At 42.5% G+C, this 15,911-nt stretch overlaps 1 long non-coding RNA gene and 1 pseudogene across 1 annotated transcript; one reads left to right on the forward strand and one right to left on the reverse strand.

The window, feature by feature from the left end:
• Positions 1–5,400: 5,400 nt before the first annotated feature.
• LOC147254494 (uncharacterized) lies at positions 5,401–13,326 on the reverse strand. Its single transcript, XR_015118056.1, has 3 exons — positions 12,759–13,326; positions 11,937–12,064; positions 5,401–5,753 (listed from the first exon to the last, which is right to left on the reverse strand). It is a non-coding gene; the product is annotated as an uncharacterized LOC147254494 (long non-coding RNA).
• Positions 13,327–13,887: 561 nt separating this feature from the next.
• Positions 13,888–15,334, forward strand: LOC147254495 (zinc finger BED domain-containing protein 5-like; annotated as a pseudogene).
• Positions 15,335–15,911: the final 577 nt, after the last annotated feature.

Consider the following 15,911-nt stretch of genomic DNA (forward strand, 5'->3'; position numbering starts at 1 on the left):
GATCCAAACCCTAACCCTAACCCTAACCCTAAACCCTAACCCTAATAGGGGCTTATTCACCAATAACTCCGCCCTCTTTTCTCATATCAACTGGAAAATTTCACCGATCTCTACACCGATGATCAGAACCCTATGCAACAACTTTCAGCCTCCTACAACTTACGGTTCAAAAGTTGTAAACTCTAAACCTAACCCTAACCCTAAACCCGAACCCTAAAAGGGGCATTTTCGCCAATAACTCCGCCCCCTTTGCTCCAATCAACTGGAAAATTTCACCAATCGATCCGCCGACCATCAGAACCCTATGCACAAGCTTTCAGCCTCCTACACTTTATGGTTCCAAAGTACCTAACCCTTATAGGGGCTTATATGCCAATAACTCCGCCCCCTTTTTACGGTTCCAAAGTTCCAAAGTTCCAAACCCTAATCCTAAACCCTAACCCTAATAGGGGCTTATTCGCGAATAACTCTGCCCCCTTTTCTCCAATCAACTGGAAATATACACCTATCACTCCGCCGACCATCAGAACCCTATGCACCAGCTTTAAGCCTCCTACGCCTTACGGTTCCAAAGTTCCAAACCCTAACCCTAACCCTAAACTCTAAATTTAAACGTCTATGGTTTTTTAAACCCTAAATTTCACCAATCTCTACACCGATGATCAGAACCCTATGCAACAACTTTCAGCCTCCTACACCTTACGGTTCAAAAGTTGTAAACCCTAACCCTAACCCTAACCCTAAACCCGAACCCTAATAGGGGCATTCTCGCCAATAACTCCGCCCCCTTTTCTCCAATCAACTGGAAAATTTCAACAATCACTCCACCGACCATCAGAACCATTTGCACCACCTTTCAGCCTCCTACACCTTACGGTTCCAAAGTTCCAAACCCTAACCCTAACCCTAAACCCTAACCCTAATAGGGGCTTATTCGCCAATAAGTCCGCCCCCTTTTTTCCAATAGACTGGAAAATTTCACCACTCACTCCACCAACCATCAGAACCCTGTGCAGCAACTTTCAGCCCGCGAAACCTTACGGTTCCAAAGTTCCAAACCCTAACCCTAACCCTAACCCGAACTCTAAACCCTAACCCTAATAGGGGCTTATACGCCAATAACTCCACCCCCTTTTTTCCAATCAACTTGAAAATTTCACCAATCACTCCACCGATCATCAGAACCATGTGCACCAACTCTCAGCCTCCTACACCTTACGGTTCCAAAGTTCCAAACCCTAATTCTAACCTTAACTCTAATTCTAAACCCTAACCCTAGTAGGGGCTTATTCGCCAATAACTCCGCCCCCTTTTTCCAATCAACTGGAAAATTTCACCAATCACTCCACCGACCATCAGAACCATGTGCACTAACTCTCAGCCTCCTACACCTTACGGTTCCAAAGTTCCAAACCCTAACCCTAACCCTAAACCCTAACCCTAATACGGGCTTATTCACCAATAACTCCGCCCTCTTTTCTCATATCAACTGGAAAATTTCACCCTTAACTCCGCCGACTATCAGAACCTGATGCACCAGATTTCAGCCTCCTACACCTTATGGTTCCAAAGTTCCTAACCCTAATAAGGGCTTATACGCCAATAACTCTTCCGTCTTTTTTCCAATAAACTGGAAAATTTCACGAATCACTCCGCCGACAATCAGAACCCTGTGTACGAACTTTCAGCCTCCTACACCTTACGGTTCCAAAGTTCCAAACCCTAACCCTAACCCTAACCCTAAACCCTAACCCTAATAGGGGCATTTTCGCCAATAACTCCGCCCCCTTTACTCCAATCAAATGGAAAATTTCACCAATCACTCCGCCGACCACAAGAAACCTATGCACCAGCTTTCATCCTTCTACACCTTACGGTTCCAAAGTTCCAAACCCTAACCGTAACCCTAAACCCTAACCCTAATAGGGGCTTCTTAGCCAATGACTCCGCCCCCTTTTGTCCAATCAACTGGGCAATTTCACCAATCACTCCGCCGACCATCAGAATCCGATGCACCAACTTACAACCTCCTGCACCTTACAGTTCCAAAGTTCCAAACCCTAACCCTAACCCTAAACCCTAACCCTAACAGGGGCTTATTCGCAAATAACTCCGCCCCCTTTTCTCCAATCAACTGGAAAATTTCACCATTCACTCCAACGACCATCAGAACCCTATGCACCAACTTTCAGCATCCTACACCTTACGGTTCCAAAGTTTAAAACCCTAATGCTAACCCTAACCCTATCCCTAAACCCTAGCCCTAAATCTTAACCCTAACCCTAATATGGGCTTATTCGCCAATAACTCCGCCCTCTTTTCTCATATCAACTAGAAAATTTCACCAATCACTCCACCGATGATCAGAACCCTGTGTACCAACTTTCAACCTCCTACAACTTACGGTTCCAAAGTTGCAAACTCTAACCCTAACCCTAACCCTAAACCCTATCCCTAATAGGGGGATTTTAACAAATAACTCCGCCACCATTTCTCCAAACAACCTGAAAATTTCACCAATCACTTATGTGACCATCAGAACCCTATGCACCAACTTTAGCGTCCTAGACCTTACCGTTCCAAAGTTCCTCACCCTAACCCTACCCTAACCCTAACCCTAATAGGGGCTTATTTGCCAATAACTCCACCCCCTTTTATCCAATCATCCTGAAAATTTCATCAATCACTCCGCTGACAATCAGAACCTATGCACCAACTTTCAGCCTCCAACATCTTACGGTTCCAGAGTTACTTACCCCAACCCTAACCCTAACCCTAACCCTAAACCCTAACCCTAATATGGGCTTATTCGCCAATAACTCCGCCCTCTTTTCTCATATCAACTAGAAAATTTCACCAATCACTCCACCGATGATCAGAACCCTGTGTACCAACTTTCAGCCTCCTACACCTTACGGTTCCAAAGTTGCAAACACTAACCCTAACCCTAAGCCCTAACCCTAATAGGGGCTTATTCGTCAATAACTCCACCCCCTTTTCTCCAATCAACTGGAAAATATCACCAATCACTCCGCCCACCATCAGAACCCTATGCACAAACTTTTAGCCTCCTACATCTTACGGTTCCAAAGTTCCTAACCCTAACCCTAACCCTAAGCCCTAACCCTAATAGAGGCTTTTTCGCCAATAACTCCACCCCCTTTTCTCCAATCAACCCTGAAAATTTCACCAATCACTCCGCCGACAATCAGAACCTATGCACCAACTTTCAGCCTCCTACATCTTACGGTTCCAGAGTTCTTTACCCTAACCCTAACCCTAACCCTAACCCTAACCCTAAACCCTAACCCTAATAGGGGCTTATTCGCCAATAACTCCGCCACCATTTCTCCAATCAACCTGAAAATTTCAACAATCACTTTTGTGACCATAAGAACCCTATGCACCAACTTTAGCCTCCTAGACCTTACCGTTCCAAAGTTCCTAACCCTAACCCTAAACCCTAACCCTAATAGGGGCTTATTCGCCAATAACTCCGCCCCCTTTTCTCCAATCAACTGGAAAATATCAACAATCACTCAGCCAACCATCAGAACCCTATGCACCAACTTTTAGCTTCCTGCACCTTGCGGTTCCAAAGTTCCTAACCCTAGCCCTAAACCTAACCCTAACCCTAATAGGGGCTTATTTGCCAATATCTCCACCCCCTTTTCTCCAATCAACCTGAAAATTTCACCAATCACTCCGCCGATTATCAGAACCTATGCACCAACTTTCAGCCTCCTACACCTTACGGTTCCAGAGTTCCTTACCCTAACCCTAACCCTAACTCTAATAGTGGCTTATTCGCCAATAACTCCGCCACCATTTCTCCCATCAACTTGAAAATTTCACCAATCACTTTTGTGACCATCAGAACCCTATGCACCAACTTTAGTCTCCTAGACCTTACCGTTCCAAAGTTCCTAACCCTAACCCTAAGCCCTAACCCTAATAGGAACTTATTCGCCAATAACTCCACCCCCTTCTCTCCAATACTGGAAAATATCACCAATCACTCTGCCCACCATCAGAACCCTATGCACCGAATTTCAGCCTCCTACACCTTACGGTTCTAAAGTTCTTAACCCTAACCATAACCCTAACCCTAATAGGGACATATTCGCCAATAACTCCTCCCTCTTTTCTCATATCAACTAGAAAATTTCACCAAATTACTCCACCGATGATCAGAACCCTGTGTACCATCTTTCAGCCTCCTACACCTTACGGTTCCAAAGTAGCAAACCCTAACCCTAAACCCTAACCCTGATAGGGGGATTTTAACCAATAACTCCACCCCCTTTTCTCCAATCAACTGGAAAATTTCACCAATAACTCCGCCGACTATCAGAACCCGATGCACCAGATTTCAGCCTCCTACACCTTATGGTTCCAAAGTTCCTAACCCTAATAGGGGCTTATACGCCAATAACTCTTCCGTCTTTTCTCCAATCAACTGGAAAATTTCACCAATCACTCTGCCGACCATCAGAACCATGTGCAACAACTTTCAGCCTCCTACACCTTACAGTTCCAAAGTTCCTAAACCAAACCCTAACCCTAACCCTAAACCCTAACCCTATACCCTTACCCTAATAGGGACTTATTCGCTTACTCTCTAAAAAATGTTGGGTTAAAAACAAACCATTATGGGTTATTTTTTAACCCAACACTGGTTAAATATTGGACAGAACACATGCTTGGTTATTTTGACCCAACAAATTGGTTTGGTTTCCTTAAACCAACAGCTGGTTTGTTTATACAACCCAGTTGGGTTGTTCTTATTACCCAACCACAGGCTCAATTTGACTATACCGCTGGGTTCTTTCTACTCAATCATTTGGGTTGGGAATTTCTAATAATTAATATTTTATCATAATTTTATAATATTGTTATGGTCATTATTTTTTGATTAAATATATTCTGACAACAAAACTTAAGACAAAATATTTATTAAAATTCAAAATTCACAAAATATTTTAAAGAACAAACTTTCAAAAATAGGGAACAGTAAACATGAACTATTTTGAAACATTTTTTAAAACTTACAGTACAAAAATATTTTAGTCAACCAACTTTCTTAAATTGTATTAAAAAAAGGTGACAGTAACTTCATCTTTTAATAAAAAACATTAATAGTATCTAAAAACAATCTTAAAACAATTGTAGGAACTATCTCTATATATATCTATACCTCTCTATATATCTATATCTCTCTATATATCTATATCTATCTCTATATCTCTCTATATCTCTATCTATCTCTATATATATCAATATCTCTCTATATATCTATATCTCTATATCTCTATATATCTCTATCTATATCTCTATATCTCTATCTATCTCTCTCTCTCTCTCTCTATATATATATATATATATATATATGTATATATATATTATACATATATATATAACTATACTATAACTATAACTTATCTGGAGGCCAGTGATTGCAGCTGGCTCCCAAGAAAGCCAACCGCTGGTGTAACGATTTTTTCCAAATCAAAAATTATACTCTGTAGAAATTGCCATGTTGGTGTGCACTCTTTTGGATAGTCCAAGTCAAATACAAAAAAACTTTTAAAACACGTATCAACCGCTGCAACTGCTGTTTCGGCCTCAATCGTCCTCCCTGACATGACCGAAAACACTTGCGAGTACTGGGTCCCACTCTCCAGCAGGAGGACATAGGGGCAGGATCTCACTGTCTTTACCTGCTCAAGGTATTCAACCATGTTGGTTCCGACCTATGATGAGAAATAAAAGAAATTAAAGCTGCAAGCAGCATTGTTAGGGCCTGAGCCCCGGCGCAGCCGCGGCTGGACCGTCGGCCCGCAACCAACGGTGTAATCGGCAAATCCCTTGGAGATACGACCCTCAACTCGCTGCACAGTGCGAGTGCAGAGTTGAGAGCTGGCCCTTTAAGAGCCCCTCTCTTCTCTGCTCGCTCTCTGCCATCTGTGTCAGAGTGGAGATAGAGGAGGATTTGGGCAGTTTTACTGTGAAACACAGTCATAACTCAGCATATGTTGGTCAAAAGTTGAAAGTAAAGACATCAGTGCGTAGAGTTTTTTTCTCAGGAATTCAATGGTGTGTTTTTTGAAGGTGTGAGTGTTTTAGTTTAGAAGCTACAAGTGTTTGTTTGACAGTATGTACATGAGGGCAGAGACCCTCCAATTGTGGTTTCTATGACTACAGTAAACAAATCTCTGCCATCTGTTGCAGAGTGGAGAGCAGCTGAAAAGTGTACATTTTTAGTGTGTGAAAAGCAAAGAACTCAGCATATGTTGCTTGAAAGTGCAATATAATACCATATTTTTGTAGGGATTTTTCTGAGGAATCTAGTGGTGTGTTTTGTGAAGCTGTGTGAGTTTTAGTGTAGACGTGAGAAGCGTTTGTTCGAGAGTATGTACCATGACAGGACACGGCCTCCCCATTGACTTCCATTGTAACGTAAAACGTGTCTCCCCAACTTTGACGGCTTATAAAATGGGAACCGAGCGCATAGTATATTAGCCTTTAAAGATTTTTGAAGAGCACAGTTGGGAGAGTAAAGTGTGAAAGTTTGGAAGCGATGCCATATACAGTTTAGGAGGAGATAGATTTTGTTCGGGGAGTAGCAAAAGTCCTCATTTTGACAGTTTTGTCCAATTTGTGGACATTGTGTTGTAGATAGGTCAGAGGTCAGAGCCTATGAATTTTTCGTCTTGATGAGACGAGTGCAACGGTGTTGGTCCTGTGTCTGTGGGACATTCGTGCAAGCAGTTACAGCGCTCCAAATTTTAAATTTTTGTTTTGGCTCCCTAGGTGGCGCTGTAGGGTTTGTCCCAATTTTTTTTTCAGAATATCGAAATTTTCGCCAGACCGGACGTGTGTGCAAAAATTCAGCGAATTGCATGCATGTTCAGGGGGTGTAATTAAGGGTTTTTTTGGCGGCGGAACCGGAAAGAATAACGAGTGTGCCTTCGAAACATAATAGGGTCTTCGCCAGGTACTGGCTCAGGCCCTAATTAAAGCTGCAAGCAGCGTTGTTAGGGCCAGAGCCCCCGCGCGGCCTACGGCCGCATCCTTGACACCAGCCCCAATCCAACGGTGTAATCAGCAAATCCCTAGGCCTTGTAGTTTCGGAGATACGAGCCTCAGTGTGCTGCACAGTGTGACTGCAGAGCTGAGAGCAGAGCTGCCAGCTGGCCCTGTAAGAACCCCCTCCCCCGCTGCACTGTCTCTGATCTGTGCTGCAGTGGAGAGAGTGGAGGTTTAAGAGAAATGTAGTGTGTAAAAGCTGAATAACTTGGTATACGTTGGCCAAAAGTCACACATAATATCAAATTTTGTAGAGATTTTTGTCAGGAATCCAGTGGTGTGTTTTTAAAAGCTGTGGGTTGTATGGTGTAGATGTGAGAAGCATTTGTTTGAGAGTATGTACCCTGAGAGGACACACTCTCCCCATAGACTTGCATTGTAAGGCGAAAAGTGTCTCCCCCACTTTGAGGGCTTATAAAATCCAAACCGAGCGAGTAGTATATTAACCTTGTACAACTTTTAATCAGCACAGTTGGGAGAGTAATGTGTGAAAGTTTGGAAGCCCTGGCATTTACGGTTTAGGAGGAGATAGATTTTGTTCGGGGCGCAAAATTGTCCAAAATTAGACATTCGTGTCCAAATTGTGGACATCCTGTTACAGTTAGGTCAGGGGTGTGAGTGTATGATTTATCCGTCTTGATGAGACAAGTCCAACGGTGTTGGTCCCATGTCTGTAGGACATTCCTACAGGCGTTGGCGTGGTTTTTTGTGTATGTAGGTGGCGCTATTGAGTAGAGCGCCTCTTTTTTTTTAATTATCGAATTTTTCACCGCACCCGATGTGCGTACCAAATTTGGTGAGTTTTCAAGCATGTTTAGGGGGTCAAATTAACTTGACGATTTAATTTAACAAATTAAAGTGGCGAGTGTGCCTTCGAAACATAATAGGGTCTTCGCCAGGTACTGGCTCAGGGTCTAATAATAGGAAAAACGTAACAATTTCAGATATAATTTTTGCCACCATTGGTTTCAATGGAAGACCTCACCCCCCTGTCCCCCCCGGACCCTCCTGTGATGTTTTTAGAGGCCTGTGATGCTCCTAAGTATGTGTTTTTACTGCTTTTAGCGCTGACTTCGTGTCTCTCTGACTTCAAAACATAATAGGGTCTACGCCTGAAGTACCTTCTGGCTCAGGCCCTAATTAAAGCTGCAAGCAGCGTTGTTAGGGCCTGAGCCCCTGCACGGCCTGTGGCCGCGTCCTTGACATTGGCCCCAATCCAGCGGTGTCTTGGTCAATCTCTGGGCCTTGTAGTTTTGGAGTTAGAAGCCTGAGTCTGATCAGAGAGTGAGCAGAGCTGAGAGCTGGCCCTTTAAGAACCCCTCCCCCGCTTCTCTGTCTTTGATCTGAGCTAGAGTGGAGAGCAGAGGAGGATCAACAGAATTGTAGTGTGGAAAAGCTGAATAAGTCGGCATACATTGGTCAAGAGTGACACATAATACCATATTTTTGTAGGGATTTTTGTCAGGAATGCAGTGGTGTGTTTTGTAAAGCTGTGGGATGTATGGTGTAGATGTGCGAAGCGTTTGTTTGACTGTATGTACCCTGAGAGGACACGGTCTTCCCATAGACTTCCATTGTAAGCGTGAAACGTGTCTCCCCCACTTTGACGGCTTGTAAAATCCATACCGAGCAATTCATATAAAAACTTTGAAAGATTTTTGAAGAGCAGAGTTGTGTGATTGATGTGTGAAAATTTGGAAGCAATACCATTAATGCCCTAGGAGGAGATAAATTTTGTCTGAGGAGTAAAAAAAGTCCTGATTTTGACAGTTTTGTCCAATTTTTGGACATTCTGTTGTAGATAGGTGAGGGGTGAGAATGTATGAATTTTGCGTCTTGATGAGACAAGTCCAACGTTGTTGGTCCCATGTTTGTGGGACTTTCGTGGGAGGAGTTACAGCGCTCAAATTATAAAAAATTATCTTTTAGTTGTGTGGCTCCCTAGGTGGCGCTATAGACTTTTGTGGTGTTTTTGTTTTTGATTAGTGAATGTTTAGCCAGACTGGACAATTGTGCCGAATTTCAGCGAATTTCATGCATGTTCAGGGGGTGAAATTAGATTATGCGCGTTATGGGCATAATGCGCATATTACGTGCACTCATTGACAGCAAGAACAGTCTAGTACCAGGTTTTGAATGGGTGTGTATGTGAAATTCGGCTCCGGGCCGTCTGGTCGAGTTGCTTCATGGGTTTAGGGGGGGCTGGGACACTGTTTAGTGTGTGTTCATAGTGTTTTTAGTGCTGCTAATGTGCTGCTCTGCCGAGCAAACATCATGGGGTCTTCGCCTGAAGTACCTTCTGGCTCAGGCCCTAATAATAAGTGAACTCAAAGAAGAGGAAGGGTTAGGGTTAGGGTTGGTGGGAAAAACCCTAAAACCAAACCCTAACCCCGATTAGGGTTAGGGTTAGGGTTTGGGGTTTAACCAACCTTCACCCTAAAAGCCTTAAACGTAAACTCAAGAAAGAGCAAAGAAAACTCAAGTCAGAGAATAATAAATCCAAAGAAGTGAACTCAAAGAAGAGGACGAGTTAGTGTTCTGGCTCTTGCAGTGTTTCAGAGCCTTTTGGTTTCGACATTTATTGCATCATTATTACAGATTTGAGGCCCTTGACATCTTCTATGAACACAGCTCGTAAGTTTATTCATTTAAGCAGCGCTGTTAGGGCCTGAGCCCCCGCGCGGCCTACAGCCGCGTCCTTGACACCAGCCCGAATCCAACGGTGTCATCAGCAAAACCCTAGGCCTTGTAGTTTAGGAGATATAAGCCTCAGTGCGCTGCCCAGTGTGAGTGCAGAGCTGAGAGCTTGCCCTTTAAGAGCCCCTCCCTTCTCTGCTCGCTCTCTGCCATCTGTGTCAGAGTGGAGAGCAGAGGCTCAGTGTGCTGCAGAGAGCGAGAGCAGAGCTTCCAGCTGGCCCTTTAAGAACCCCTCCCCCGCTGCTCTGTCTTTGATCTGTGCTAGAGTGGAGAGAGAAGAGGATTAAGAGAAATGTAGTGTGTAAAAGCTGAATAACTCGGCATGCGTTGGTCCAAAGTCACACATAATACCATATTTTTGTAGGGATTTTTGTCAGGAATACAGTGATGTGTTTTTAAAAGCTGTGGGATGTATGGTGTAGATGTGGCAAGCATTTGTTTGACAGTATGTACCCTGAGAGGACACGCTCTCCCCATAGACTTCCATTGTAAGGCGAAAAGTGTCTCCCCCACTTTGACGGCTTATAAAATGGGAACCGAGCGCGTAGTATATTAACCTTTAAAGATTTTTAAAGAGCACAGTTGTGTGATTAATGTGTGAAAGTTTGGAAGCCATTTACGGTTTAGGAGGAGATAGATTTTGTTCGGGGAGTAAAAAAAGTCCAGAGTTTGACAGTTTTGTCCAATTTGTGGACATTGTGTTGTAGATAGATGAGGGGTCAGAGTGTTTGAATTGTTGGTCTTGATGAGATGAGTGCAATGGTGTTGGTCCCATGTTTGTAGAAGTTTCGTGTGAGGAGTTATAGTGCTCGAAATTATAAAAAATTATCTTTTTTTTTGTGTGGCTCCCTAGGTGGCGCTATAGACTTTTGTGGTGTTTTGATTTGTGATTAGTGAATGTTTAGCCAGACCGGTCAATTGTGCCGAATTTCAGCAAATTTCATGCATGTTCAGGGGGTCAAATTAGATCATGCGCGTTATGCGCGTTATGCGCATTATGCGCATGGTGCGCATATAGCGCGCACTCATTGAGAGCAAGAACAGTATAATACCAGGTTTTGAATGGGTGTGTATTTGAAAACTGGCTCCGGGCCGTCTGACCCAGTTGCCTCATGGGTGTTGGGGGGGGGGGGGGGGGCTGGGACACTGTGTGTGTTTTTAGTGTTTTTAGTGCTGCTAATGTGTTGCTCTGCTGAGCAAACATAATAGGGTCTTCGCCAGAAGGTCTTCGCCAGAAGTACCTTCTGGCTCAGGCCCTAAAAAGGTAAGTATCTCTACTGGGGCAAAGCAATCTACTCACTGTCAGATTGGAGAGCATCTGTGAACAGCAGTTTTCAAATCTTGCTCAAGATACTCAGTAGGATTCAGGATTCATATTTAGCTCCATGCATTCTCCCATCAACTCTGAGCAGCTTCCCTGTCCCTGCTGGAGAAAAGCCCCCGCAACACGGTGCTGCCACCACCATGAACCTGGACCCACCATCCACAGTGTGAAACATGGTGGTGGCAGCACCTGCTTTTTACAGATGTTTTGTTTTGCAAAGAAGAATGGACAAAAAATGCAGTGTGTATCCATGCAAAGTTGGTAGAGATGCACCCCAGAATACTTTTAGATGTAACTGCAGTTAAAGATGATTCAACAAAGTATTTAGCCCCCTCTGTATCAGAGGACTGACTATCATGTCATTTTTGTTTCACTTCTCAAATGTGTGTTACCTTGTGTTTATCACTGAAAACCCCGATGAAAAATATTTAAGTTTGTGCGACAAATGGCATATAAGTTCAAGGGGTACGAATACTTTCACAAGGCACTTTAATAAGTGTAAATAACAAAGATTCATCCACATGACTTATTTAATAAGCAATATATATATATATATATATATATATATATATATATATATATATATATCTGTTGTAACAATGACATCATGCGAAATGTGCAGTCTTATGTGAGTGATAACTTTTAAGAATTGTGCTTTGTGAAATGAGTAACATTATCTAACGTTGCACTCATTCCAAGGATATAACGTTTTCACCATGCCCTTTGTTATATAAAGATGGATGTTTCCTTCCAACTTTTTAAAACAACTGGGGTTGTTTCGAAATGAATTTATGTTTGGATTCATGCTCAAAGGTGAATTACTTACAGGTTGCACATCCATGAATGCTCTTCTTGATTCATCAATGCTGGCCCGGACCAGTCGTCTGCCTTTTTTATACACTGGCGGAGGGAGCATGGTTGGCAGAAGCGACAAGGCTACTTCCCCCTTGGCATCTGTAGAACAATTATGGGCGTCAATATAGACTTGAATAGCTGTAATACCAAAAAAAAAAAGTCAAAATGCCTTCCAAATTGGTAGCAATTGCCATCCATATCCATCTATAATTAGAACCAAATCCCATCAAGCTAACTTGCATGTAACAATCCTCTTTGAGCATCCCCCTCTGTCTTCTTCCTTTCTTCTGTAGTTTACACAGGTGACTTTCACGTTTGAGTGTTTTTGTAAGTTAAGTTAAAATTTTAAGTGTCATTAGGTTACAAGAAAATCCATCCATCCATCCATCGTCATCTTCCGCTTATTCCTACACATTAAGGGTCGCGGGGGGGCTGGAGCCTATCCCAGCGTCAACGGGCGAGAGGCGGGGTACACCCTGGACAGGTCGCCAGTCCATCGCAGGGCCAACATAGAGAGACGAACAACCATTCACACTCACATTCATACCTACGGTCAATTTAGAGTATTCAATCAGCCTAGTCCCCAGTTGCATGTTTTTGGACTGTGGGAGGAAGCCGGAGTACCCGGAGAGAACATGCAAACTCCACACAGAAAGTTCCCGTGCCTGAGCCGGGACTCGAACCCAGAACCTTCTTTCTGTGAGGCCACAGTGCTAACCACTGCACCACCGTGCAGCCCGCTACAAGAAAATCATGGTATAAAATAAGATATTTGCACAACATATAAATTTACCCTGAGCTCTCCGTTCATCCGCATTGGTGAGTTTCCCTTCACGTTTGACAAGACTTATTATCTTGTCTCCATAAGGAGGAACCCACTTCTCAAACAGCTTTGGGGCAGCCTCAACGTGAAGGATAGCAAAGTCCTGTGCAATCTAAAAGATGGAGACAAATTGAGAAACAAGGTCATTTAAACAATATGTCAATATACTCACATATTCCTTGTCCGTAACAAAAAAAAATATTTTCCTGACCAAAAAGTAATCAACTTTTAAATGGAAGACAAAAAATATTGACTAATTTGGGCTGATTAAAAAAAAAAAAATGGCTGCGCTTGAATATTTAAAAAGATGCTTAGTTAATAAAAGTAAACTTGGAGGCAATGCCAAGCTTTAGCATTTTTGAATTTTAACTTTAGACTTGTAACAATGCATTAGATCAGTGTTTCCCAACCAGGGGTAAGTGTACCCCTAGGGGTACGTGAGCACATTGCAGGGGGTACGTGGAAAAATTAAGAATTTATTTCCACGATAATAAAAAATATTCGTAGTCATTTCTTAAGTCCATCAATAAACTGTTACGTGTGCGCTATGACTTGTTTCCCTGGGGAGACAATAGCCTGTGGCACAGCCATACCAAAATCAAACAGCGGGAACCTGTTTACCTGCAGGTAAACATGGATAAATGGCTGAAACGTCAAGTTGCTGTGGATCCAGGAGGGGGAAAAGAGCCGCCGACAAACGCAAGAAAGATTCCAAACCTAAACCAAAGCAGTATAGTGAAAACTATATTTTATATGGATTCACTTCGACGTCTGCGGACCCACCGTTACCTCAGTGCTACTTTTGCGGTGAAGTCCTGGCAAATAACTCCATGAAGCCAGCCCATTTATAGCGACACCAGAGCACCAAACACTCGGAAAGTGTCGGTAAAACTGAGGAATTTTTCAAACGTAAGCTGTCGGAATTTAAATCAAGACAGACTGTAATGACAAAAGCCACAAGTGTGTCAAGCAAAGCACTGGAGGCATCCTACGCCGTATCTCTGCTCATGGTGAAATCAAAAAAGCCTCACTCCATTGTTGAAGAGCTCATTCTTCCTGCAGCAGTGGTTATGGCTGAAATTAGGACATAAACAAGCATATTTTGTTTTGCAAAAAGCTGCCAGGAAAGACAACCGGGGAAGAAATGTTCCAGATTATAGACAGCTTTTTCAAAGAACACGATCTACAGTGGAAAACCTGCAGTCACATCTGTACTGATGGCGCAGCTGCAATGACGGGAAGTGTGAAGGGACTTTTTGGACACGTAAAAAAGGTGAATCCCGACATTAAATGCATGCATTGTATTATTCACAACGAAGCACTGGCAAGTAAGCGAATGAGCCCTGATTTAAGCGCTGTTATGGATGATGCTGTGAAGGTGATAAATTTCATCCAATCCCGGCCACTGAATCACAGACTGTTTGAAAGTCTTTGTCATGAGAGTGGCACAGAGCACGACCAGCTATTGCTTCACACGGACGTCCGCTGGCTGTCTCATGGGAAAACACTACTGAGACTTTATGAACTGCGCAGAGAAGTTTCTGTGTTTCTGACAAAGCATCTGCATCCTCTTGCTGCGGTGTTCGAGGATGCTGAGTGGGTGACGCGCCTGGCGTATCTCGCTGATGTGTTTACCAAACTTAACGAGCTCAACCTGTCGCTTCAGGGAAAGGAGTCACACATCCTGTAAATGTATGACATAGTTAAAGGATTCACAAAAAAGCTCAAACTATGGGAGAAGAACTGTGATGAGGGAGACGTCAGCTGTTTCCCACTACTTGATTCCCATCTTGCCAGCACTGATGTTGCCAGGGCTCCAGTGGTCAAACTGGTGCAAGCAGATCTGTCCAAACTCTGTATTTTCATGACACTGAAGAAAAGTCAGAAAGACTGGATTGTGTGAGGAACCCATTTATTGTGAGTGAGAACTGCAACAACCTTCCTGCAAGGCTGCAGGAGCATCTGATGGATTTATCATCTGATCAGGGACTGAAAATGATACATACTGAGAAGAAATTGACTGAGTTCTGGTGTGATGTGGAGAAGGAGTATCCAGAGCTGGGAAAACATGTACTGATTGAGCTTTTACATTTTGGTTCTACTTATGTGTTAGGTGACCTTCTCCGCTTTGACACACATTAAAACCAAGTAGAGGAATAGACTGGATGTGGAGAACAGCCCGATAACAGCTGTTTCCACACTGCCCCCAGAACTATCAAAGCTTATGAAAGACAAGCAAGCTCAAGTGTCTCAGTAAAGCTCAGAGGACTGAAAAGCAGTCATCTCTCAGACTAAAGAAAACAAAATACTGAAGTCACTGAAGAAAAGAAAGTACAACTGATACTGTGAGTTTAAATAGTATTCTTGTTAAGTGTTTTGTTCCTTATATTTAAAGTTTAAATGCCTGTTTAAAGGGGACATATTCAAAGAAGCTCCTTTTGTGGTAAATGTCATAAAAGTTATATATAACAAAGGCAGGTTAATTATTTGTTTTGTATTTATTTATATTACTTATTTTTATTTATTCTTATTTTTTCTAATTTCAACTTTATTATTTCTCTTTAATAACAATATAATAATAATCTATTAGTATTAATAATACAGTATTAACAATACAAATGTTTACTATAATATTGTTTCTTATATTTATAATTTTTATTGCCTTGAAGGCAACATCATTTTATGTTTAATTTGAGTTAAATAAGAAGACAATGCCTGAATATTAAATGTTCAATTTAAGAAGATGAAATAAAATGATTTGCGTTGCATATTCAGTTGTGTTATGTTCTACTTTTGGAGAATCATGAACACCGATGAGTGAAGGGGTACTCATGGTGTGACAAAAAGGCTCAAGGGGTACACAAGACAAAAAAGGTTGGGAACCACTGCATTAGATAATGGGCACAGGAATAAATATGTACTAGCTCGTCTACTTCAGAGGAGTGGCAGGCTGCTTTGTATATACTTTTAATGAATAAATGGCAGTTTGAATACAGAGAAATGAATGTGTGAAGAGAAATGAAAATGATACGAGGTGTTTACAATATTTTATAAATAACTATGTGAAAAGCTTACTGTGCGTAAGTGTCGCTCCCCCTGAGGTTTGACATACCATGCCTGGGG

Source organism: Aulostomus chinensis, chromosome 10 (genome assembly GCF_037954235.1).
Source record: "Aulostomus chinensis isolate RoL2024-O1b breed Wild chromosome 10, RoL_Achi_v1.0, whole genome shotgun sequence".
Taxonomy (NCBI): domain Eukaryota; kingdom Metazoa; phylum Chordata; class Actinopteri; order Syngnathiformes; family Aulostomidae; genus Aulostomus; species Aulostomus chinensis.